The sequence below is a fragment of the Lepidochelys kempii genome, chromosome 19 (assembly GCF_965140285.1).
Source record: "Lepidochelys kempii isolate rLepKem1 chromosome 19, rLepKem1.hap1, whole genome shotgun sequence".
NCBI lineage: Eukaryota > Metazoa > Chordata > Testudines > Cheloniidae > Lepidochelys > Lepidochelys kempii.
In genome coordinates, this window is record NC_136398.1 from 19,032,474 (window position 1) to 19,057,718 (window position 25,245).

At 52.2% G+C, this 25,245-nt stretch overlaps 1 protein-coding gene across 1 annotated transcript in view; it reads right to left on the bottom strand.

Moving 5' to 3' along the window:
* The window catches only part of PTAFR (platelet activating factor receptor), a 34,129-nt gene extending 13,598 nt beyond the window's left edge, over positions 1 to 20,531 (bottom strand). Inside the window, exon 1 of the mRNA XM_073317787.1 lies at positions 20,458 to 20,531. The gene's annotated coding sequence lies outside the window, so the exon portion shown is untranslated. The remainder of the gene's footprint in view (positions 1 to 20,457) is intronic.
* Between the last annotated feature and the right edge of the window lie 4,714 nt (positions 20,532 to 25,245).

Below are 25,245 nucleotides of genomic sequence, written 5' to 3' on the forward strand. Positions count from 1 at the left end.
AGGAATCCGGTCCCTTGCCTGTGGTGAGGTCAGGAAGGAAACTGCACTTGAATGGCATCTTTCCCAGCAGCAGGGCTGGCCTGTGCACAGAGTACTTTTTCCTTTACAAATCCAAGAAAATTAATTGCTTGAGATCAGGCCACTCCACAGAGGCTGGGATTTTTGATGCACAAAAGCCACAGGAGCAGATTCTCCAGTAAATAGTCAGCTCTGCATCTTTACGCCAGAACTAAACAGACTTAAACCCAGGGAATCCAGCCACACTAGGACTCCTGTTTTGCAAGGGGATCCTCAGGGATTGCTGAGCCACCTAGTAGTTCCTACCCTCCCCTCTACCAGGCACTGGTGCAGGGGTTAAGACTGGAAGAAAGAAGACATGGCCTGGGGTATCCTTGTGCCTGAATCCCTAGCTCCCAGAACAGCCCAGGGGGCATTGGCTGCTGGTGCAACTTAAAGCAGCATTGGGCCACTGTGTTGCTCCTGAGAACTGGCTTAGTGCTTGACAGCCCCAAGATCAGGGCACCAAAGATGATTTACGGAACAGCCCAGGATCTGGGCCAGCAAATGCAAAGTTCTGGTTCCCACAGCCATTGTAACTGGGCAGCAATCATAGGGTTAGAAGGCACCACAAAGGTCATGTAGTGAGTCTAAGCTCCCTGACAAGATGCAGGATTTGTTGTGTCTAAACCATCCAAGACAGATGGCTCCAGCCTCTGTTTGAAAACCTCCAGTGAAGGAGGTTCTACAGCCTCCCGAGGCGTCTGTTCCATTGTCCTACTGTTCTTGCAGTTAGGAAGTTTATCCTGAGATTTAATCTGCTATGCTGTAGTTTGAACCGACTGCCTCTTGTCCTGCACTCTGTGGACAGAGAACACATGACTTATGAGGAGAGGTTGAGGGAACTGGGATTGTTTAGTCTGTGGAAGAGAAGAATGAGGGGGGATTTGATAGCTGCTTTCAACTACCTGAGAGGGGGTTCCAAAGAGGATGGTTCTAGACTGTTCTCAGTGGTAGAAGAGGACAGGACAAGGAGTAATGGTCTCAAGTTGCAGTGGGGGAGGTTTAGGTTGGATATTAGGAAAAACTTTTTTACTAGGAGGGTGGTGAAACACTGGAATGCGTTACCTAGCGAGGTGGTAGAATCTCCTTCCTTAGAAGTTTTTAAGGTCAGGCTTGACAAAGCCCTGGCTGGGATGATTTAATTGGGGATTGGTCCTGCTTTGAGCAGGGGGTTGGACTAGATGACCTCCTGGGAAGGGACCTCAAGAGGTCATCTAGTCCAACCCCCTGCTCAAAGCAGGACCAGTCCCCAATTTTTGCCCCAGATCCCTAAATGGCCCCCTCAAGGATTGAACTCACAACCCTGGTTTAGCAGGCTAATGTCCAAACCACTGAGCTATCCCTCCCCAAGTCAACTGAGCAAATGCTGAAGGAACTGGTATGTTTAGTTTGCTATCATGTGCCTCTTCAGTCTTTCAAGTATTTGAAAGACTGCCATGAAAAAGATGGAGAATGGTTGTTAGAATCATAGAATATCAGGGTTGGAAGGGACCTGAGATGTTGGTCATCTAGTCCAACCCCCTGATCAATGCAGGACCAATTTTCCAGGGACTGAGGTGAAGCTGACTGGCCTGTAGTTCCCAGGATCCTCCTTCTTCCCTTTTCGAAAGATTGGCACTACATTAGCCTTTTTCCAGTCATCCAGGACTTCCCCTGTTCGCCACGAATTTTCAAAGATCCTTCTCAGCAGTGCTGCTGCTGCCGCCAAGCCAGTTTCCCCCCATTCTGTATTTGTGCATTTGGTTTCTCTTCCCTAAGGGTAGCAGCTTCCATTTGTCTTTGCTGAATTTCATTGTGTCATCTACAGTCCAGTTCTCCAGTTTATCAAGAGCCCTTTGAATTTTAGCTCTATCCTCCAAAGTGTTGGCAACCTCCTGCCCAGTGTCATCTGCAAAGGTGATCAGTGTTCTCTCTACTCCCACATCCAGGTCATTAACAGATATTTTTAACAATACTGGACCCAGAACAGATCCCTGGGGAACCCCCCTGAGTCCTCCCTCCAATCTGACATTGTTCCATTAATAGTTACTCTTTGTTTGTGGTTGTTTAACCAATTGTGTCCACTTAATTGTGGTTCTGTCTGTAGTAGAAAGAGCCGGAGACAGAAGGCCTTGTATCAGAGACCCGGCCTGTGGCCTGAACTAAAGTAGTGGTCAAGCCTTGCTAATAAGAAGGAAAGTTAGCAAGAGACAGGCTGTGAGCAGAGTCAGGCTCTGCCTGCATGCAGGCTCACAGAACCTGGCAAGAACAGGGCTGGTATTGCAAACACACACACGCTCCTGAGAAGTGCTGGGCACAGGACACTCACGCAGACACATGCCAGAAGGATGGTACCGGAACACCCTAATATCAAGTGTGGTACAAACACATGCCCTATGGATGATACAAAAATACACTGACCCCCTTTCTGAGGGGGGTCAGGCTGACAGTGGGATGGATAGGTACTTTTTGATTGAACTAACATGTACAAGGTAATGGGTGGTAACTAACCTCAAAAGAGGGTGGAAATGGACCATGTCAGAGGGGTAATACAGAACTTGTTTGTATCAGTGTATAAAATGGAGTCTCAGACGAGGAGTGTCTTTGGCTGGCCAGGGGGCAGTGGAAAGTCCTGCTACTGATTGGGCTGGTCCATTGTGATGGGCATACTGGTGTCCATGATCCTGTGGACTGTGGATACTAGGACCATGCTTTGTTAACAATAAATCTGGCCGGATGCCTTTGCTGCTAAACAGGTCTGTAGTTATTGGGCAGTTTGATAGGAACCTGCTGTATAGGCTATCTGGCCAGAGCCAGTGCAGCACGCAGAGACACACACAGCCAACATCTGTTGACACTGTTTAAGCCCACATTTCTCCAGCTTACTTATCAGCCTGTCAAGTGAGACAGTTTCAAAAGCTTTCCTGAAATCCAGTATATTATGTCCACGGTGTTTCCCCTTAGCCTCCAAACCAATTACCCTGTGAAAGAAGGTAATCAAGGGATGCGATTGTTCCCCTCTATTTGGCATTGGTGAGGCCTCATCTGGAGTACTGTGTCCAGTTTTGGGCCCCACACTACAAGAAGGATGTCCAGCGGAGGGCAGCAAAAATGATTAGGGGACTGGAACACATGATTTATGAGGAGAGACTGAGGGGACTGGGATTATTTAGTCGGCAGAAGAGAAGAATGAGGGGGGATTTGATAGCTGCTTTCAACTACCTGAAAGGGGGTTCCAAAGAGGATGGCTCTAGACTGTTCTCAATGGTAGCAGATGACAGAACGAGGAGTAATGGTCTCAAGTTGCAGTGGGGGAGGTTTAGGCTGGATATTAGGAAAAACTTTCACTAGGAGGGTGGTGAAGCACTGGAATGGGTTACATAGGGAGGTGGTGGAATCTCCTTCCTTAGAGGTTTTTTAGGTCAGGATTGACCAAGCCCTGGCTGGGATGATTTAGTTGGGGATTGGTCCTGCTTTGAGCAGGGGGTTGGACTAGATGACCTCCTGAGGTCCCTTCCAACCTTGAGATTCTATGATTGTTCTTGGTAAATCCAGGCTGGCTGCTAGTGATCACCCCTTCATCCTCCTGGCACTTGCCAGTTCCCAAGCAAACTCTGTGTTTGCTTCTCCTCTGTTCACTGCTGTAATGCATACACACAATGTGGTGTTAAAGTCTCCTCTAGAGGACAGTGGGCCAACTCATTGCCCAAGAGCTCACTGTGACTAAAGGTCACTATGGGTATGTTTACACAGCATTTTGGAGCAAGCCTCCCACCTTGAGTCAGACTTGAGCTTGCAAGGCTCATGCTAGTACTCTAAAAATAGTAGATAGACAGCACCCCCCATCCCCCACACACGCTCCCTTGGCTTTAGGGTCTGAGCACCAGCCCGAGGCCCAACTTCAAAGAGCTGCCTAGACAGGTATTTTTAGAGTGTTATTGCGAGCCCTGCGAGTGCAAATCTGCATGTACCTGCTGGCTTTTCCCCCAGGAGAATCACAGAGACAGCAGCCTGCCAACAGGGGGGCACAGTGAGAACAGCCAGCTTCAGCAGATTATACTGAGCGTGCTCAGTAACAGACAAGCAGCAAATCTGGGGGAGGGCATATTACCCTGTGTGCCCTCCCACTAGGGTTGCCAGGTGTTCAGTTTTCAACTGAGATGTGCACAGGGACCCTGGTGGCTCCAGTCAGCATCCCTGACCAGGCCTTTAAGAGTTCAGTTGTGGCACAGCGGGGCTGGCAGGCTCCCTGCCAGGCTCCATGCAGCTCCCTGTCTCTGCAGCTCCTAGGCAGAGGGACAGCCAGGGTGGCAGGGGCAGTGCGTGGAGCTTCAAGTACTGGCTCCGCAGCTCCCATTAGCCAGGAACTGCGGCCAGTGGGAGTTGCAGGGGTGGCAGTGCATGGAGCCTCCTTAATCGTCCCTCTGCCTAGGAGCCACGTGGAGGGACATGCCGGCTGCCTCCCAAGAGCTGCCGGAGGTAAGCGCTCACCCTGAACCTCCTCCCACACCTGCACCAGCCCCTTCCCACATCCTGAACCCCTCATTTCTGTCCCCACCTTGGTGCCTGCACCCCCAGCCCAGAGCCCATACCTCATTCCCCTGCCTTAGCCCAGAGCCCCCTCCCACACTCTGAACCCCTTGGTCCCACCCCCCTGCTTGGAGCCCTCTCCTGTACCCCAAACCCCTCATTCCTGGCCCCAGTCCAGAGCCCGCCCCCACAGCTGAAGTCCTCACCCCCTCCTGCACCCCAACCCCCTGCCCCAGCCCAGTGAAAGTGAGCAAGCGAGCAAGGGTGGGGGATAGCGAGTGACAGAGGGAGAGGGGATGGAGTGAGTGGGGGCAGGGCCCCAAAGAAGCAGGGTTGGGGGAGGCCTCGGGGAAGGGGCGGGACAGGGTGTTCGGTTGTCCGCAATTAGAAAGTTGGCAACCCTAACGTCCCCTCTGGTCAGAATCAGCCTGCAGGGGGCGCTTGGGGCTGCTGCGGGGAGAGGCTGTACTGGAAAGAACGAAAAGCCTGCAGGGGGCAGGGCTGTGGGGAAGGGGACCTCTGCAGGTTCGAGAGCGTTCTCTGATCATCAGTGTCCAAATGTCTGTCTGGCCGGCCGCTTAGCGGAGCTGGGAGCAGTGGCGTAGCTGGGGGGAGCGGGGCAGCAGCTGCTCCCCCACTGAGCGCAAGTGGCTCCTTGTCACTGTTCCCCCGTTGAGGGAAGAGGGGGAGCGATCCCAAAGACAGGCACCACCCAGGGTGGCACTCCTACACCCCCAGGGCGCTCCGGGTCTTTGGCGGCGGGGCCTTCACCCGCTCCGGGTCTTCGGCAGCGGGGCCTTGGCAGCGGGGCCTTCAGTGCCACCGAAGACCAGAGCGGGTGAAGGTCCTGCCGCCGAAGACCCGGAGCGGGTGAAGGCCGGATGCTGGAGCGCTGCCAGGTGAGTAAAAGTGCTGCAGCGGGTGGCACCTTCCTTTGGGCTCGCGCCCCCTGTTCCCTCCACCTGGCTACGCGGCTGGCTGGGAGTCCCTGAGCCTCTTCTCCACTATCAAGGAGAGAGGCTCAGCTGCCTGCTCCGGCCATGGCTGCACAAACAAAAGCAGCAATCTTGGGGAACCTGAGTGCTGGGCCCTATTGGTGGGCTCAGGAAAAGGCCAGAAAATGCCAAGACCATCTGCCCCACAACCATGGAATATCAGGGTTGGAAGGGACCTCAGGAGGTCATCTAGTCCAACCCCCTGCTCAAAGCAGGACCAATCCCCAACTAATTCATCCCAGCCAGGGCTTTGTCAAGCTGGGCCTTAAAAACCTCAAAGGAAGGAGATTCCACCACCTCCCTAGGTAACGCATTCAGTGCTTCACCACCCTCCTAGTGGAAAAGTTTTTCCTAATATCCAAACTAAACCTCCCCCACTGCCACTTGAGACCATTACTCCTTGTTCTGTCATCTGCCACCACTGAGAACAGTCTAGAGCCATCCTCTTTGGAACCCCCTTTCAGGTAGTTGAAAGCAGCTATCAAATCCCCCCTCATTCTTCTCTTCTGCAGGCTAAACAATCCCAGCTCCCTCAGCCTCTCCTCATAAGTCATGTGTTCCAGACCCCTAATCATTTTTGTTGCCCTCCGCTGGACTCTCCAATTTTTCCACATCCTTCTTGTAGTGTGGAGCCCAAAACTGGACACTGTACTCCAGATGAGGCCTCACCAATGTTGAATAGAGGGGAACGATCACGTCCCTTGATCTGCTGGCAATGCTCCTACTTATACAGCCCAAAATGCCATTGGCCTTCTTGGCAAGAAGGGCACACTGTTGACTCATATCCAGCTTCTCGTCCACTGTCACCCCCTAGGTCCTTTTCTGCAGAACTGCTGCCGAGCCATTCGGTCCCTAGTCTGTAGCAGGGCATGGGATTCTTCTGTCCTAAGTGGCCCAACTTGATGATCACTTTAGATAAGCTATTACCAGCAGGACAGTGGGGTGGGAGGAGGTATTGTTTCATGGTCTCTGTGCGTATATAATGTCTTCTGCAGTTTCCAGGGTATGCATCCGATGAAGTGAGCTGTAGCTCACGAAAGCTCATGCTCAAATAAATTGGTTAGTCTCTAAGGTGCCACAAGTACTCCTTTTCTTTTTGCAAAGACAGACTAACACGGCTGTTACTCTGAAACCTGCCATTTTAGGAAGCATTAGGCAAGGGATTTTCAGTAGAGACAGCAAAGATACCATTACAGAAGGCACTGGTGAGACCTCATCTGGAATACTGTGTGCAGTTCTAGTCTCCCATGTTCAAGAAAGATGAATTCAGACAGGAACAGGTGCAGAGAAGGGCTATGAGGATGATCAGAAGAATGGAAAACCTACCTTTCAAGAGGAGACTTAAGGAGCTTGCCTGCTTTAGCCTAATCAAACAAAGGCTGAGGGGAGATATGATTGCTCTCTATAAATAGACCAGAGGGATAAATACCAGCATAGGCCCCGACTCTGTGGGTGCTCCACAGCTGGACCACCCATGGGAAAAAGTTAGTGGGTGCTCTGCACCCACTGGCAGCCAAGCTCCCTTCTCCTCACCTCCTTCTTCCCAGCCCCAAGCGTACCATGTCCCCGCTCCTCCCCCTCCCAGCGCTTCCCATCCCCCCAGTTATCTAACAGCTGTTTGGCAGCGCTTAGGACTTTCTGGGAGGGAGGGGGAGGAGCAGGGACATGGAGCGCTCAGGCGAGGAGGCAGAGACGAGGCGGAGCAGGGGCAGGGACTTGGGGGAAAGGGTGCAATGGGGGTGGGGCCAGGGTGGGAAGAGGCAGGGCCAGGGGGATCAAGCACCCACCAGGCAGAGGGGAAGTTGGCGCCTATGAATACTGGGGAAGGGAAGTTGAATTTCCATACCAGTAGTGCACAAGAACAAATGGATAGAAACTGGCCATCAATAAATTTTGGCTTGAAGTTAGACAAAGGAGTCTAACCATCAGAGGAGTGAAGTTCTGAAGCAGCCTTCCAAGGGGAGCAGTGGGACCACAAAAAAAAAAAAACTAACTGGCTTCAAGACTGAGCTTGATAAGTCTATGGAGGGGATGTTACGCTGAGACAGTAGCATGTGGCCTATCTGCCACTGCTGGTAGCAAGTGTCTCCAGCCGTCAGTGGAAGAGCTGGGGTAGGAGTGGTCTTTGGGCTTGCAGGTCATTATCCCTTCCCCTTGGTGCCAGGGCACTGTTTCTCATTTGGCTTCCCAGTCTCGTGTGCAGTATTGTGAGCATGCCTGCAGCAAGGGCCAAAAATCATGTTATGATAAATTTGCAAGAGTGAGTAAACTGTTGTTCCTCTAGGCCAGCAGTTCTCAAACTGTGGGTTGGGACCCTAAAGTGGGTCATGACCCTATTTTAATGTCATTGCCAGGGCTGGCATTAGACTTGCTGGGGCCTGGGGTGGAAGCTGAAGTCAGAGATCTTCAGTCCTTGGTGGCTGGGCTCAGGTTACAGGCCCCCTGCCCAGGGCTGAAGCCCGTGGGCTTCACCTTTGGCCGGCTTGCCCACCTGGGCTGGTTGGGCTTGGGCCCACATGCTTGGGTGGACTCAAGCTTCAGTAACTCCTCCTTGGGTCACAGTTATTTTTGTTACCTGAAGAGGGTTGCGGTGCAATGAAGTTTGAGAACTGCTGCTCTAGGCCATGCTGCCTTAGCATATGATCCAAGGGCCACAGATTAGTTGGGCAGTCACATCCAGAGATAGAAGAGACAAGACAACACATCACATGCACTGACCAACAGAGCACATAGGATTCCAAAGCCACCCCCTTGGAGCTGGGGCTGGGAATGCCTGTGTGTCCCTGACTCCCTTGCGTCACTGCCTCAGTGGTCAGTTTCTGTTAGAGAGACAGACACAGAGCACCAAATGTTCATGTTATTTTGTGGGGAGGAGGATTATTTGCTGGCAATGAAGGGACAATTTCTCATTTTTGCTGAATAGTGATTTATACTGAGACAATTCAAGACATAGAAACAGTCCAAAGTGTTTAATTCTTTAAAAGAACCAAATCATTTCCAGAGCCCAGCCAGACATTCCATGCACAGGAAATGAGGTCAGTTCTCACTATAAGCAGAAAGCAAGTGATTTCACAAAACCACTGCTTCATTAGTTTCACCTTCATTAATTAACAGAGAATTGGAGGAGCTGCCAGAAGTGGCTCAGACTAGGGGCCCTCTAGCTCAGAATCCTGTCTCGGATAATGGCCATCGCCAGCTGCTCTGGAGGAAGGAGCCAGGGGCCTGCAGTAGCAGTTACATAGAATATCAGGGTTGGAAGGGACCCCAGAAAGTCATCTAGTCCAACCCCCTGCTCGAAGCAGGGCCAATTCCCAGTTAAATCATCCCAGCCAGGGCTTTGTCAAGCCCGACCTTAAAAACCTCTAAGGAAGGAGATTCTACCACCTCCCTAGGTAACGCATTCCAGTGTTTCACCACCCTCTTAGTGAAAAAGTTTTTCCTAATATCCAATCTAAACCTCCCCCACTGCAACTTGAGACGATTACTCCTCGTTCTGTCATCTGCTACCATTGAGCACAGTCTAGAGCCATCCTCTTTGGAACCCCCTTTCAGGTAGTTGAAAGCAGCTATCAAATCCCCCCTCATTCTTCTCTTCTGCAGGCTAAACAATCCCAGCTCCCTCAGCCTCTCCTCATAACTCATGTGTTCCAGTCCCCTAATCATTTTTGTTGCCCTTCGCTGGACTCTCCCCAATTTATCCACATCCTTCTTGAAGTGGGACCCAAAACTGGACACAGTACTCCAGATGAGGCCTCACCAATGTCGAATAGAGGGGAACGATCACGTCCCTCGATCTGCTCGCTATGCCCCTACTTATACATCCCAAAATGCCATTGGCCTTCTTGGCAAGAAGGGCACACTGCTGACTCATATCCAGCTTCTCGTCCACTGTCACCCCAGGTCCTTTTCCGCAGAACTGCTGCCTAGCCATTCGGTCCCTAGTCTGTAGCTGTGCATTGGGTTCTTCCGTCCTAAGTGCAGGACCCTGCACTTATCCTTATTGAACCTCATCAGATTTCTTTTGGCCCAATCCTCCAATTTGTCTAGGTCCTTCTGTATCCTATCCCTCCCCTCCAGCGTATCTACCACTCCTCCCAGTTTAGTATCATCCGCAAATTTGCTGAGAGTGCAATCCACACCATCCTCCAGATCATTTATGAAGATATTGAACAAAACCGGCCCCAGGACCGACCCTTGGGGCACTCCACTTGATACCAGCTGCCAACTAGACATGGAGCCATTGATCACTACCCGTTGAGCCCGACAATCTAGCCAGCTTTCTACCCACCTTCTAGTGCATTCATCCAGCCCATACTTCCTTAACTTGCTGACAAGAATACTGTGGGAGACTGTGTCAAAAGCTTTGCTAAAGTCAAGAAACAATACATCCACTGCTTTCCCTTCATCCACAGAACCAGTAATCTCATCATAAAAGGCGATTAGATTAGTCAGGCATGACCTTCCCTTGGTGAATCCATGCTGGCTGTTCCTGATCACTTTCCTCTCATGCAAGTGCTTCAGGATTGATTCTTTGAGGACCTGCTCCATGATTTTTCCAGGGACTGAGGGGAGGTTGACTGGCCTGTAGTTCCCAGGATCCTCCTTCTTCCCTTTTTTAAAAATTGGCACTACATTAGCCTTGGCTCATGGCTCATTACAGGCTCATGCGGTTTCTTTTACTTAGAGGTTGGCCCAGAACAATCTCAAACCAAGATCTATTGACACAGTGCAGCGAAGAGGATCTGAGCACAATCATTGCCAGGAGGCGTTGGAGATGGATCGGTCATGTGATTCCATCACCAGAGTAGCAATAAGATGGACACCTGAAGGCAAGTGAAAATGAGGCCGAAAACATGGTGAAGAGCTGTGGAAGCCAAGCTGAGAAACCTGGGGCACAGCTGGGGAACCCGAAACACTCGCCAGAAACAGACAGGAGTGGAGGAGCTTTGTCACTGCCCTAAACCCCAGAGGCGTAATAGGAACATGATGAGGACAATAAATGGTGATTGCCAGATGCTAGCTTTGCAGATGCTATTTTCTTGTATGAATCAGGCAGCAAAAAACAATATTCTAAAAGAAAGTCCAGAGAGCTGTCAATGAGCACAAATAATTTTAATGCATTTATTTGAGAATAATGCAATGCTTCCTCAGCTCTCGTCCCCTAATGCCCTTACTCTACTTGTACTATATTGATGACATCATCTGGACCCATGGGAAAGAAGCCCTTGAGGAATTCCACCAGGATTTCAGCAATTTCTACCCCACCCTCAACCTCAGCCTAGACCAGTCCACCCAAGAGATCTACTTCCTGGGCACTATAGTTCAAATAAGTGATGGTCACATAAACACCACCCTATACCGGAAACCTACTGACCACTATACTTACCTGCATGCCTCCAGCTTTCATCCAGACCACACCACACGATCCACTGTCTACAGCCAAGCTCTAAGATACAACCAAATTTGCTCCAATCCCTCAGACAGAGACAAACACCTACAAGATCTCTATTAAGCATTCTTAAAACTATAATACCCACCTGCTGAAGTGAAGAAACAGATTGACAGAGCCAGAAAAGTACCCAGAAGTCACCTACTACAGGACAGGCCCAACAAAGAAAACAACAGAACACCACTAGCCATCACCTTCAGTCCCCAACTAAAACCTCTCCAACACATCATCAAGGATCTACATCCTATCCTGAAGGACAACCCATCAATCTCACAGATCTTGGGAGACAGGCCAGTCCTTGCCTACAGACAGCCCCCCAACCTGAAGCAAATGCTTACCAGCAAGCACACACCACACAACAGAACCACTAACCCAGGAACTTATCCTTGCAACAAAGCCTGTTGCCAACTGTGGCCACATATCTATTCAGGGGACACCATCATAGGGCCTAATCACATCAGCCAGCCTATCAGAGGCTCATTCACCTGCACATCTACCAATGTGATAATGCCATCATGTGCCAGCAATGCCCCTCTGCTAGGTACATTGGCCAAACTGGACAGTCTCTACATAAAAGACTAAATGGACACAAATCAGACATCAAGAACTATATCATTCAAAAACCAGTCAGAACACTTCAATCTCTTTGGTCACTCGATTACAGACCTAAAAGTTGCAATTCTTCAACAACAACAAAAAACTTTAAAAACAGACTCCAGTGAGACTGCTGAATTGGAATTAATTTGCAAACTGGATACAATTAACTTAGACTTGAATAGAGACTAGGAGTGGATGGGTCACTACAAAAACTAATTTCCCCATACTAATTTCCCCCTACTGTTTCTCACACCTTCTTGTCAACTGTTTGAAATGGGCCACCCTGATTACCACTACAAAAATGATTTTTCCCTCCTGTTGATAATAGCGCACTTTAATTGAATTGTCTCATTAGACCTGACCCTCCATGTGATAAGGCAACTCCAATCTTTTCATGTACATATACATCTTCCTACTGTATTTTCCATTCCATGCATGTGATAAAGTGGGTTTTAGCCCACAAAAGCTTATGCCCAAATAAATTTCTCAGTCTCTAGAATGCCACAAGGACTCCTCTGTTTTTGCTGACACAGACTAACATGGCTGCTACTCTGAAATAAAGAATGAGGCAGGCAGATTCTGTACTCCTGCCTGTAGTCAGACATGTGGTTATTAATTAGGAGTGTCTGACATGCATTGCCATCATGCCCAGAGGGACCAGTCAGGATCAGGATGTTGCTGTACTGGGCACTGCATAAACACACAGGTAGTGCTGGTCACTGTCCCAGCAAGGTATAATGACAAGTCTGTTACAGTTTTACTGACTAGCAGCTGTGGCAGAGCTCTAACCTTGTCCCCATAGGTCCTGTGCTTCCAGGCAGTTTATGCTAGCCTCAGAGGCTCACTGCGACCCTCCACATAGCCCTTCTCTCTCTAGGGCCAGGGAAGGGTCTCCTGAGCCCTTTTTATCATAAGCCAGCAAGGAGTTTGGTTAGAGAACTCCCACAGTCTCTGTTGTCCCTACAGGCTTATTCAAGAACAGTTTAGCCTCCTGTCCTGACAGGGGCCTGTCTTCCCCTCCCAGGAGGTGTTTCTGTAGTGTTGGGGGAACCCAGGTCCACCCTCTACTCTTGGTTCCAGCCCAGGGACCCTAATAGCAGCAGCTGACCTTTCATTGCCAGAGTTGCTACATTTCCCTGGGCCACTTCCCCACAGCTCCCCCGCTTCTCTCTCTTAATGCCTTCTTCACCCTTACCTTAGGACTCCCTTTCCAGTGGTTTGAAGGCATCTTCAGTACCCAGACCATCAGCCACACTTCCTCAGCCTGATGGGAGTGAGCCCTTTTATAGTATCAGAGGGGCCTTAATTAGAGTCAGGTGTTCTCATTAGCCTGACAGCTTCAACTGACTCTTTGCAGGCTAATTGGAGTCAGGTGTCCACCCTAGCCTGGCGCAGCCCCTGCTGTGGTCACTCAGGGAACAGAAAACTGCTTATCCAGTGGCCAGTATATCTGCCTTCGACTACTCTGCTGTACCCTGGATTCCCAATAGGACTACTCTGCTGTACCCAACTGGCCTGGATCTAGCACACAGCTAATGAGTCAATGCGAAATGCTGTGGTCTGTGTATTTCCATTAAGCAGCTGCTGAATGTTAAGGGCACTCATTTCTGAAACCCGAGGAATTCAGCATTCTCACAGGAAAGGCAGAAATTAAGGGCCTGGCTCTGCCTGGTGCTTTCACTTAGGGCTGTGCAGAGTGGTTGTAATGCACTATCCTGCTGTTTGGTAGCAGATGAGACCCCGTTGCACAGGTGCAAATAGCAACATCAGATACAAGACATTAGGAATCAGGACCTCATTCTGGACCACATATAACTCGGGGACATGTAGTTATGTAGCTGTTATGGTTTTGTGTACCGTACCTTTATGTGTCTAGGCGTCTTCAGGCTGCAGAGACAGCTGCCATTTCATGCCGCAGAGTAGCTGCAGCATGTTACAGAGGAGGCACACGCTGTCATCTTGAAAGTCATTGTCACTAAAAGTATCCTGCTGCTTTTTCTGTTGGGAAAGAGACATGAAGACAGCCCCTGACTGTGCTATCGTTCTGCTCTGGCCACAGCAGTACTGGAAAGTCTCTCAGAGACCTCCCTGTCATTCCAATAACAGCAGGATCTGGGGTCAGGACAGACCTGTACTTCCACCACTCAGTAGCGACTGAGCCGGGGGACGTGTGACTCAGCCACATAAGATGCTCATTCTAAATCGACTGCACTTGGCAATAACAGAGAGCGATTCTCTGAACTCTTGGCCTTACAATTCCAGGGGTGCCCCAGACACACAGCTCATGTGCAGCCCGGCCACATTTCGTCTATTTTGTTATTTTAATTCATGGTCACACAGATACTGGCACTGTCCAACCTGATTGCTTCAGCAGTGCAGCGTGGGGTCTCCTGCAGCAGAGCACGAGGGACAGCTCAAAGCACTGCTCTGTGAGCTGCTGCATAATCTGGTTTCTTGGGGCTCAGGTGGGAGGCAACACAGCTCAGTGTTTCTGCCTTTGCTAGAAGCGTCAGTGCTGAGTTAGATTCTCAAAGCATACCACAGTGGGGAGCAGTCCTGAGATGGGCCTTGATGTGAACTCATTTGCCTGGTTAATTTCGCCAATGGCTTGAGTATGTCAACTCCCATCTCAGCCACATTCCAGGGAGCAGGAGTCAGCAAAGTGGCTCAAGCTTCCATGGCCCTAAGCAGTATTTTCTTTTACTCATTCCAGTAAAAAAATATTAAATCAGCACCTGTAGCTTTCCACCTTGTTAGCACTCCATAGACTAGCAGGAAACAGGCTTGCCTTGCTGGCCATTTCCAAACCAGAGGGTTTCAAATACACAGCAGGAAGTTATGCAACACGAAATGAAATGTGTACCGTGTAAAGCTCTGTGAAGCAGAGTAATAGCCGCTCAAATGAAATGTTACCTGTGACCCCAAATTTAACTACATAGTGAGAGGGCCAAAAAAGCGTCCCCGTGGCTAAACAACAGAGTAAAAAGAGTCAGAGGCAAAAAGGCAGCCTTTACAAATTGGAAGTCAAATCCTGCTGAGGAAAAGAGAAAGGTGCATGAGCTCAGAGCCAGTGGAATGTGCTCCCAGGCTGATATAGCAGCATTTCACATCCATTTTCTCTCATCTGGGTTCTTGCACTGGGCCCATCACTGCAGTATCTGAGCATCTCCCAGCAGAAAATAATGGCATCCAGGGCCTCTCTGTCTTTCTTCCCTGCTTGCCGTAGGCAGGCTCCAGCTGCTCCTGAATGCAGAAGAGCAGGAGTGTGGTGCTGGCCATAGTGATGGGGTTTGCATTAGCTTTAAAGGCAGCCAGGCTGCCCATCCTGGTTTCCTCTGCCAGCGAGCTGCGTCGTCTGGGTCTGGTTCCCATGAGGACTCTGTCAAACCCGATTGTTGGTCTCCCCCTCAGTTAGCAGCTGTTGTGGGAAGTCATGGCGGAGGGGGAAGAAAGCCGGTATCTCAGGCAGGTGGAGCCAGTGTCAGGCAAAGCTTTGAAACCGAGGGCAAGGAGCCTAAACGCGGTGTTCAGTGGGGAGCCAGAGCAAAGAGCAAAGACCCGGGCAACGTGTCCCTGGGAGCCCGTAGGGCTGGGCAGACGCTGCCGCACTGTGAACCACGTGGCGCATTCTCAGAGCTTGAGCCTCCATTTCCTGAAGACAGGAAACTGCAGCAGCCTTATCAGGGCCTTTACCTAACTCGTGGCCAGCTCAGCAGGTGATAAGATCAGCTGTGACCTGCTGGCCGGATGCAGACAGATGGGAGGGTGTTCTGCTGGGGGAGTGTGCAGGAGCAGGGCAGAATCAGTCTGGCCTGCGCAGAGGCAGACGGTTCAGCTAAACGGGATGCCTAGTGGTGATGCAGGTATTTTGCTGCAGGTCTGTGTGGATGGTCTGACTCTGGAACAAACCTGGCTCAGGGTGGAGTCAGTGATGGCTGGTAACAAACCCAATTTAGCTAACTCTGTTCTAGCCACGTTGCTTCCCAGAGAGGAGTGTCCACACAGCCTGGCACAGGAATACCCGCTCCAGGTAAGCCAGCATAGGAGGTGCCCAAGGCCAGGGGCCCCTCGAGCTGTCTAGGGCCAAGGGAAGGGGTTGCTCTGGCAGAGTTCTCCAGAGTACTCCCCTCTCACTGCCAGAATCAGCTCCGCCTCGTGTGGGGTGGCTACTGCCGCTCCTCTCACCCCACTGCTGATGTTGGCCAGGTAGCGAGAGGCCTAGGAGACAGGGCAGGTAACATTGGCCATGAAGCCAGAGCAAAGCTAGGTGTGGTCTGTGCCCTGCTGGTTCCTCAGCCTGGGTATCTTGGCAGCTCACCTGTTGGTTTTCTGCAGCTGATGAATAGGGAGGGCGGGGGATGAGCCCCAGGAGATGGGAGTCCTGGAGGTTGAGGAGTCGTTGCCCAGAATGACCTTGGGCTTCAGTCAGAGATGAAAGGCCGGAGCCATTTCAGGGCCTTGCTTGTCCTCCTTTGCAGGCAAGTAGCACAGCACAGTGGCAAACGCTGCAGAGACCTGCCACAGGAGCAGAGCGGCCGCACCCCTAGCCTGTGGGCAGGAGCCCATCGCTCAGAGCCCAAGTGCTGGAGCCTGGTAGGGACAGGGCAGGAGCTGCTTGCAAAGTGGGGAAGCATTCAGTTTGCACAGGTGGAAGGAGCAGACCTGCTCTCAGGTGCAGGGCTGGGTCCATGTCTTAAGTCACCAGGATTCACAGTAACTTTTCACTCCAGAGACTCTAGCCAGCTGGAGGGGGCTGAGCAACATCTCCCAAGGCTGGCTTGCTAGGCCTGGAGTATGTTCACAGCCTTCAACCTGGGCTGGGCTGGGGTGGCTGTGAGGCAAGTGCCTAGTCCCTTGTCCTGTGGTGTGGCACCTCTGGGCGCTGGCTGCACAGGGGAAGCCATATTATCTGGAAGGAGGAGGACGTTCCAAACTGTGCATGTGGCTTTTGTATGAAAAGCTCCCACAGCGGTTGTCTCTGGTGCTTTCCCCACAAGAGCCAATGGAGGACCATCCCTGGGATGCAGCAGGACACTGTGTTTGAGTGCTGGCTGGCTGGTCACTGGTCCAGCCTGAAGAGGCAGCGAAGTCCAGTGGGCAGAGCACTAGCCTGGGCTCTGTGCCTCCTAGGGGTAGAAGGGCACTGTGGAGGGGCTACGTATTGCAATGGGCATGAAGGCTTCGAATAGACTTCTGGGCTCAGTGCCTCTGCAGCATTATTCAACTGAACCCAGAAAACAGGAAGGAGCCATTTGTGCACAAGGCAAATCCTCTGGGAGTCCCCTTCACCCCCTGCTGCTGCATCCCCAGAGATTTGGGGCTAGCTCCTCCCAGCTCCATGCTGTATTCTTCCCTCCCTCCGCCAAACTCAGGCCTGCCTGCCTGTCAGCAACACCCCCAAAATGATGTCCTTGGACCTAACACCTGGAAGCAGTGGGTCCCTGCACCCTCCTGCTGGCTGGGGTGATTATCAGCACAAGGGGAGTTCCCTGTCCCCCAGAGCTGAGGTTGGAGAAAGCAGCTGCTCCTCTTTCCTTCCCAGAAGCCATGCTGTCCCCTCCTCCCTAACCCTTCAGGTAGCACATCTCCATCAGGCAGAGACTTTTTGTCTTACGGCCCAGCTGGCATTCCCTCAGCTGGTGACCACTGACTCCTGATGCTAAACCCGCATTGCTGCCCATCCCTGTGGTGTCGGTTGCTCACCTGCCCGTTGTGTCAGTCCTAGACTGTGGGTGCTCTGCAGCAGGGACACACACTCTTTGCAGTGTTTGCAGAACGCCCCGTATAATTGGGTGCTGCTCCCTATCTGGGGTCCTATGGCACGACTGCCGCAGCAAAAATAAATAACCCAGGCAGTGGCCTGCTTCCCTGCCATTTCCTGGAGTCTTGATTCTCTCCAGCCTATTCCCAGCCGCACACTTAGCACCCCTGCTCTGCCCTGCTCACAGTTCAGACACCGCAGCCTTGGGGAGGCTCTGCTGGGCGGCTCCAGCGTGTGACGAAACCAAGAGCCTTGGCGTGCTCAGGCTGTGTGCACAGCCAGTTCCTCCTGTCTCTGTGGACAGACTCAGGGTGCGGGGAGAACGGGCTCATTTCCTAGGGAGCTTCTAAGCAAAATCAGAACTACTGACTGCAAGAGACTGGGGATGGGCCAGTGATACCTCTCAACCCTAGGTCATGGGTTCCAGTCCCACCACGAGGAGCTGTGGATAAGACAGTCCCACCTGGTGGCTGGGCAGGGAAGGGCACATCAAATAAAAATGTGAGGCTGCACATTTAAAACTGAGCAAAGCAAATACATTCTGGACAATGCACATTAACCTATGGAACTCACTGCCACAAAGTATCACGGAGGCCAAGAGCTTAACTGAATTAAAAACTAGATTGGCCGTTTGTATGGAGAACAAGAATGTGCAGAGATATGATAGTAGAGATTATTATTAAACCTAAGCAAGAGTTTTTGAAGGGACACAAATCTTCCTGTTTCAGAGGAGGAGCCAACCCTTATCTAAAGGGGTCAAAGGGGTCAGGAGGTGCCTTCCCCCAGGGCAGGTTATCCTGTAACTGCTGCTGCAGGGCTCCTTCCACCTTCCTCTGCAGCAGCTGGTGCTGGCATTGTCAGAGACAGGATCCTGGGCACTCCGCTCTGATCTACTCTGGCAGCTTCTCTGTTAATTAATGAAGGCGAAACTAACAAAGTGATGGTGCTGTGAAATCATTAGCTTTCTAATTGTAGCAAGAATTGTGAAATCATTTCCTGCACAGGGAACGTTCAGCTGGGGTGTGGAACTGATTCAGACTGGATGCCGTGTCCCAAAGAGCAGGCAGTGGGTCCACGGGCATCTCTGCTCCTTGTCCGTCCTGCTGCCTCTGACTGGTGCAGACACCTCCAGCAGGTAGGCGCAGGAGTGGCGAGAGTAGTGGTGGGCGTGGGGAATTCAGGGGCTGTGAGCTGAGTACCACACTCTGGCCCCCGCAGTTCAATCCTTGGCCACCCAAGAATGGGATTTTCCTGGCTCTCTGTGTCCATCCCCCCCCTCCCCGCACCGTGTGCAGGTCTCTCCCTGGGAAATTCCTGGCGCTGCTGGAGCGAGCACCAGTGGCTTCTGGTGAGAATGTAGCACTATGGACCTGCTGCAGGAGAGAGCAGCACAGAACATCCTGTTTGGAGAACAGTGGCCTGGCCTGCTCGCTCCTCAGATCTCTGCTTACTCCCAGCTTGATATTCCCTGGCCAAGTGAAATGGTGCCAAACCTCTCCTGGCCTGTGACTGGCTAGAGCAGCCCCCAAAGCGCCAGCACCTCTGGGCACCTTTGCCCCATGTCTCAAACAAAGCAGCAGCTGGCAGAAAACAGCTGACCAGAAATGACCAGCCACCTGTGACATGGCAGCCCCGGGCCGGTGCTCCCCAAAGGCCTGGGAATGGAGATGGGCCCTGCCAGGCACCCTGGGGGTTCCCATACTGGGACTCCTGGGGGACCCAGGGGCAGTAAATCCCATGGCCCTTTTATCCCAGGTGGCTCCAGAGCCAGTGCCTCTTCTCACCGCAGCCATGGCAGTGTGACCTGGGGAGAGACAGCCCCCAGACAGGCTGCGCCCAGTCCAGATAGGACTCTACAGCTCAAAGCCAGGCCCCCTCAATTCAACCCAGAACCCCAGAGGCCACCAGGGGGTCCTCAGCACAGTGCACTGCTCCTGACACAGGCTGAACCCTGCTGCCCATTGCAGGGTGCCTTCAGGTGCCAAAGCACACACACTGCACTAGTCTGGAAGGGACAAAGGCCCAGATAAGGGGTGCTGAAAGGACCAGTGGTTAGGTTGCTAGCCTGGGTCCTGGGGTCAATTCCCTGCTCTGCCATGGACTCCCTGTGACACCTTGGACCAGTCACCTCCACTCTCTGCCTCAGTTTCCCTGCAAAATGGGAGACTAGCTCCGCTGTGGGGTGGGAGGGTGGGTGGCTAAACCTAGTACAGAGTTAGGCTGAGAAGGGGTCCCGGGTGGTGAATCTGGCCACCGACCCCGCTCCTCAAATGCCGCACGCTTCAAGAGCCCTCCCCCTGGACACCAGCTGCTTGTACCTCTCTCTGCCAGAGCCAGGCAGTTCCTGAGTGCTCCTCCCACTTCAGCAGCCCCTGCTTTTCCCACCATCCTCGAGCGGATCAGAGGCCGATTGCGGACGGTTACTCAGGTAACTGGACTTTTGGTGTCCAGTCAGTAGTGCTGACTAGACACTGCCAGGTCCCCTTTCTGACAGGACTTCCCAGTCGAAAACTGGACACCCGGCAACCCTATAGAATGCAGGTGCAGATACGACTGCAGCTGGATCCCACCGAGACACCAGACACCCTTAGCGGCAGGAGGAAATGTTGCTTTTTTCTGCACTGAGCTTTAGCAGGAACTCTCTTCCTGCCACCCTGATGAGGCTGGGTGTGATGAGCTAAAGATAGCTCATCACCAGCATGAGGAAGGTAGCCCCCATGTAGCCCCCATCTTCCCACTGGCCCCCTGTCCCGGAACCACAATGGAGCACAGGCAGAAGCCTTCTGAGCCCCGTGAGTGATTGGGTGGGGGGGGGGACTGCAGACATCCATTCATTCTCACGTGCCCTTGGATGCTCTCCTGGAGGCTCAGACAGGGAGCCATAGGGAGCGCTGATTGCACCAAAAACAAGTGCTGGGCACAGCCCAGGGACGGGCAGAGGCCCCAGCTCAGATAGGGATGCACAGGACGGTTTCTGGCCCAGGCAGGTGGAGGAAGCAGAGGGGTTTTGGAGGCAGCCAAGGGATCAGCCCAGTGATGGGGGAGAGAGATTCCCCCAGGAGAACGACAGGAAAGGACCTTCTTACCTTCGGGACATGAAGCAGCAGAGCACTGGGAACTGGAGCCACCAGGAGCCTTTGCAAAGGCCAAGCTCTGAGGGATCCCTGAGAATGGAGCCTGTTTCCTGTATGCTCAGAAGACTCTGCCCCAGAGTAATGAGCAAGAAGGGGAGGTGTGGAAGGGGAGGGGTGCATGGGTTCGCAGGTGAGTCATCTTCCTCTTGGCAGCTGCAGTACTCCCCAGACTTGCTGCTCCTCTCAGGGTGTGGCCTGGACCAGGCACTGGGAATCCCACCCACTGACTCACACAGCGTTTAGCAGCTTTTCTGGCAACTGGGCTGCTGCTGAGAAGTTGAACGGCAGGTCCCCTCCCAGGGAGGAGGCTGTGGGAGGCACGAGGCCGTGCATAGCCCCTTGTAAATCAGGACTGTTGGTGGTGTTATTCAGCAGTTCTCAAACTGTGGGTCAGGACTCCAAAGTGGGTTGCCACGGCTAGTGTTGGATTTGCTGGGGCCAAAGCCAAAGCTCAAGGGCTTCAGCCCTGGATGGCGGGGCTCAGGATACAGGCCCCCCACCTTGAGCTTCACCTTTGGCCCCCCCCACCCTGAGCACCGGCTCCGTACTCCAGTTGGCCAGGCACTGTGGCCAATGGGAGCTGGGGGAAGGGGTGGTGGTGCCTGCAGGCAAGAGCAGCGCATGGAGCCTCCTGGTCCCCCCGCCTAGGAGCTGGACCAACAGGCCACTTCTGGGGCACAGTATGGAGCCAGGACAGGCAGGGAACCTGCCTTAGCCCTGCTGCGCCACTGACCGGGAGCTGCCCGAGGTAAGCCCACACACCAACCCTGAGCCTCAACCCCCTGCCCCTAGCCCTGAGCTCCCCCAAACCCAGAGCCCCCTCCTGCACCCTGAACCCTTCATTTCTGGCCCCACCCCAGAGCCCGCACCCCCAGCCAGAGCCCTCACCCCCTCCCACACCCCAGCTCCCTGCCCCAGCCCAGTGAAAGTGAATGAGGATGGTGGGGGGCAGTGAGCCACCGAGGGAGGGTGAATGTAGTAAGCAGGGAAGGGACAGGGCTAGGGTGTTCATTTTTGTGCGATTAGAAAGTTGGCAACCCTACCCAGCATGGGACCATGGGCAAGTCACTCCTTTGGGCCCGCTTTCCCCCTCAGAACTTCCCTCCCACACAGGGTAGGGCTGTCAGGCATCTGGTTTTTGAGTGGGACACCCAGTTGAAAAGGGACCTTGGCAACTCCAGTCGGCATCACTGACTGGGCTGTTAAAAGTCTGGTCGACGGCACAGCGGGGGCCTGGGGCTAAGGCAAGCTCCCTGCCTGCCCTAGTTCTCTGCGGCTCCCGGAAGCAGCCACCAGGTCCTTGCAGCCCAATGACACATGGGCAGCCAGGGAGGCTCTGTGCACTGCCCACGCCCCGAGGGCTGGCTCCACAGATCCCATTGGCTGGGAACCACGACCATTGGGAGCTCTGGGGGTGGCACCTGTGGGCACGAGGGCAGCGCACAGAGCCTCCCTGGCCGCCCATGCAACTAAGGCAGGGGTTCTCAAACTGGGGGTCAGGACCCCTCAAGGGGTTGCTAGGTTATTACCTGGGGGGCCACGAGCTGTCAGCCTCCACCCCAAACCCCATTTTGCCTCCAGCATTTATAATGGTGTTAAATAGATAAAAACGTATTTTTAATTTATTAGGGGGGGATTGCACTCAGCGGTGTGCTATGTGAAAGGGGTCACCAGTGCACAAGTTTGAGAACCACTGATCTAAGGGCTGTAGGGACCTGGCGGCCACTTCCCATAAGTGCCGCCGAGACCTAGGGTGACCAGACCGCAAGTGTGAAAAATCAGGACGGGGTGGTGGGGGAATAGGTGCCTCTATCAGACAAAGCCCCAAATATCGGGACTGTCCCTATAAAATTGGGACATCTGGTCACCCTACCGAGACCCCACACCCCAACCCCCTGCCCCAACCCAGAGTCCCTTCCTGCACCCAAACTCTCTTCTGGAGCCCACACCCCCCAGCCTCCTGCCACAGCCCTGAGACCCCTCCTGCACCCCAAACACCTTATCCCAAGCCCCACCCCAGAGCCTGCACCCCCAGGTGGACTCCTCACCCCCGCTCCGCACTCCAACCCCCTGCTCCAGCCTGGTGAAAGTGAGTGAGGGTGGGGGAGATCAAGCAACAGAGGGAGGGGGATGGAGTGAGCGGGGGCGGGGCCTTGGAGAAGGGGTAGGACAGGGTGGGGCCTCAGGGAAGGGATGGAGCCAGGACAGGCAACACACTGGTGCCTCAGGCAACACACTAGTGTTAATAGAACAAGAGGACTTGTGGCACCTTAGAGACTAACCCATTTATTTGAGCATGAGCTTTCGTGAGCTACAGCCCACTTCATCAGATGCATGCAGTGGAAAATACAGTGGGGAGATTTTATATACGTGTTCTCTGTGTATATAAAATCTCCCCACTGTACTTTCCACTACATGCAACCTATGAAGTGAGCTGTAGCTCACGAAAGCTCATGCTCAAATAAATGGGTTAGTCTCTAAGGTGCCACAAGTCCTCCTTTTCTTTCTGCGAATACAGACTAACACGGCTGCTACTCTGAAAACTGGTGTTAATGGAGCTTTGGAGCCGGCCTCCTGCGACACGAGCAGCCTAGGTGACTGGCCCAATCCTGGTTACTTTTCTTGGGTTGTTGTCCCCAGTACAAGTGAAGGCATAAGCCCTGCCCACCCTCACTGTGCTGCTCATGCCTTAGCAACTAAACAAGGGATCTTCCTCACCAGCACCATGGCAGGTCTGCCTTTCTTAGGCACTGGCATACGCTGCTCTGGGAGCACTGCACTCAGATGTGACAGGCTGTTTCCTCATATGCTTATAAAGATTGCAGATTGTGGCACTGCTGAATCATGGGAAGACTGTCCAGCTCTGAGACTCTGATGTAACAACAGCTCACATGTGCACTCACTCACAGGACTTGCCCAATGTAGGTGGGAAGAGAGCATTGCAGGGGAATTTTTTGTGTGCTATTTTGCAATTACACTGGTTTCGAAAGGAGAGAAAAATTCCAGTTTGTGAGAACAAAGTCACAGGCCCCAGCTAAGGGCCACACGTTCACAAGTGTTAGATGCACAAATGTGTGCCCCACACGTGTCTATTGGTGCATGCAATCCCTGCAGTTGGGGGAGGAAACTGACCATTTGCATACTTCACCATCCTATTAGAGTGCACTAGCGAGGTGTGATGCTCTGTGCCTCGGGGGAACACCCTACACGCCCGTGTTCATCCTTGTAAAATGACTGTGGGGTAACCAATGCAAAGTTTGTCATGTTGGGTGTCTTTGGAAGGCTCATGATGCACTGAGCATGGTTGTTACAGTAATGTTACAGGTTGTAATTTCATGTATGTAGTTATGAGGCTGAAAATGTATCCTCATGGCTTAAAATAAGCCCAGGCAAAAACTCTCCAAGAGCAGAGAGGCAGTTCACACCTCATTAGGGCAGGTATGAGACAAACCCAGCCCAGCCTCACCGGAACAAAGGATGCTGGCCTAGGCAGCAACAAAAGAATCTGTTAGACTCTGGAGGGAATCACCTCCCTCTTTGGTCAGTATGGAACTGCAATGAGGTAATGCTCACCTGACTCTGAAGCTGGGGGGCAAAGCCAGGAGGGAAGAAAGGACATGATAAAAGGGAGAGACATTTGCCATGCTCTTCCTCTCTCTTCCACCTACATCTACAGACACCACACGAAGTGACTGAAGTGCTGATCAAAGGGGAGAGCCTGGCTGAAGAGCAACCAGCTGGCCTGTGGTGAGAATTATCTAGGTTTATAACAGCATTGAAAGTGTTAAGATCAGCTTAGAATGCATTTTGCTTTTATTTCATTTGATCAAATCTGACTTGTTATGCTTTGACTTATAATCACTTAAAATCTATCTTTGTAGTTAATAAACCTGTTTGTTTATTCTACCTGAAGCAGTGTGTTTGGTTTGAAGCATAACAGAGACTCCCCTTGGGATAACATATCAATTTCTTTGTTAAATTGGCAAACTCATATAAGCTAGCAGCATCCAGCAGGTATAACTGGACGCTGCAAGACGGAGGTTCCTAGGGTTATGTCTGGGGCCAGAGATATTGGCTAGTGTCATTCAGTTGCACAATCCAAGGAGCAGCTTACATGCCAGAGGCTGTGCGGGAACAGCCCAGGAGTGGGGGTTCTCACAACAGAGCAGGCTAAGGCTGGCTCCCTGAGTCAAAGATTGGAGTGACCTAGCAGATCACCGGTCTGGATAACACCAGAGGGGAACGTCACACAAGATTACTGAATATGCAGCTTAGACACACAATTTAATTCCTAATATTTATGGAAATAGTCCCCTAAATCTCCCCAGAGAACAGCACTACAGATTTATGATGGCCCTACATACAAAGCTGCTACAGGTGCAATTTTAAACCATGTTAGTTAAACCACAGCGAGAGAGAGAGAGAGAGAGAGAGAGGGAGAGTGTACACACTTGTCCAGCAGTTTAAACCTGCCTTCTGGTAGGGCAGCTTCCCCTGTCATTTACAGATGCTAACTAAACCAGGCTGAGGCCAGCGGCATAGCTAGGTGGAGGGAAGCAGCCATCCAAGTAGTCAAGTGAACTCTAAGCCCCCAAGGAGGAGGAACGCAGGCATGTTTAAAGAAAAGGAGTACTTGTGGCACCTTAGAGACTAACCAATTTATTTGAGCATAAGCTTTCGTGAGCTACAGCTCACTTCATCAGATGCATACCGTGGAAACTGCAGCAGACATTATATATA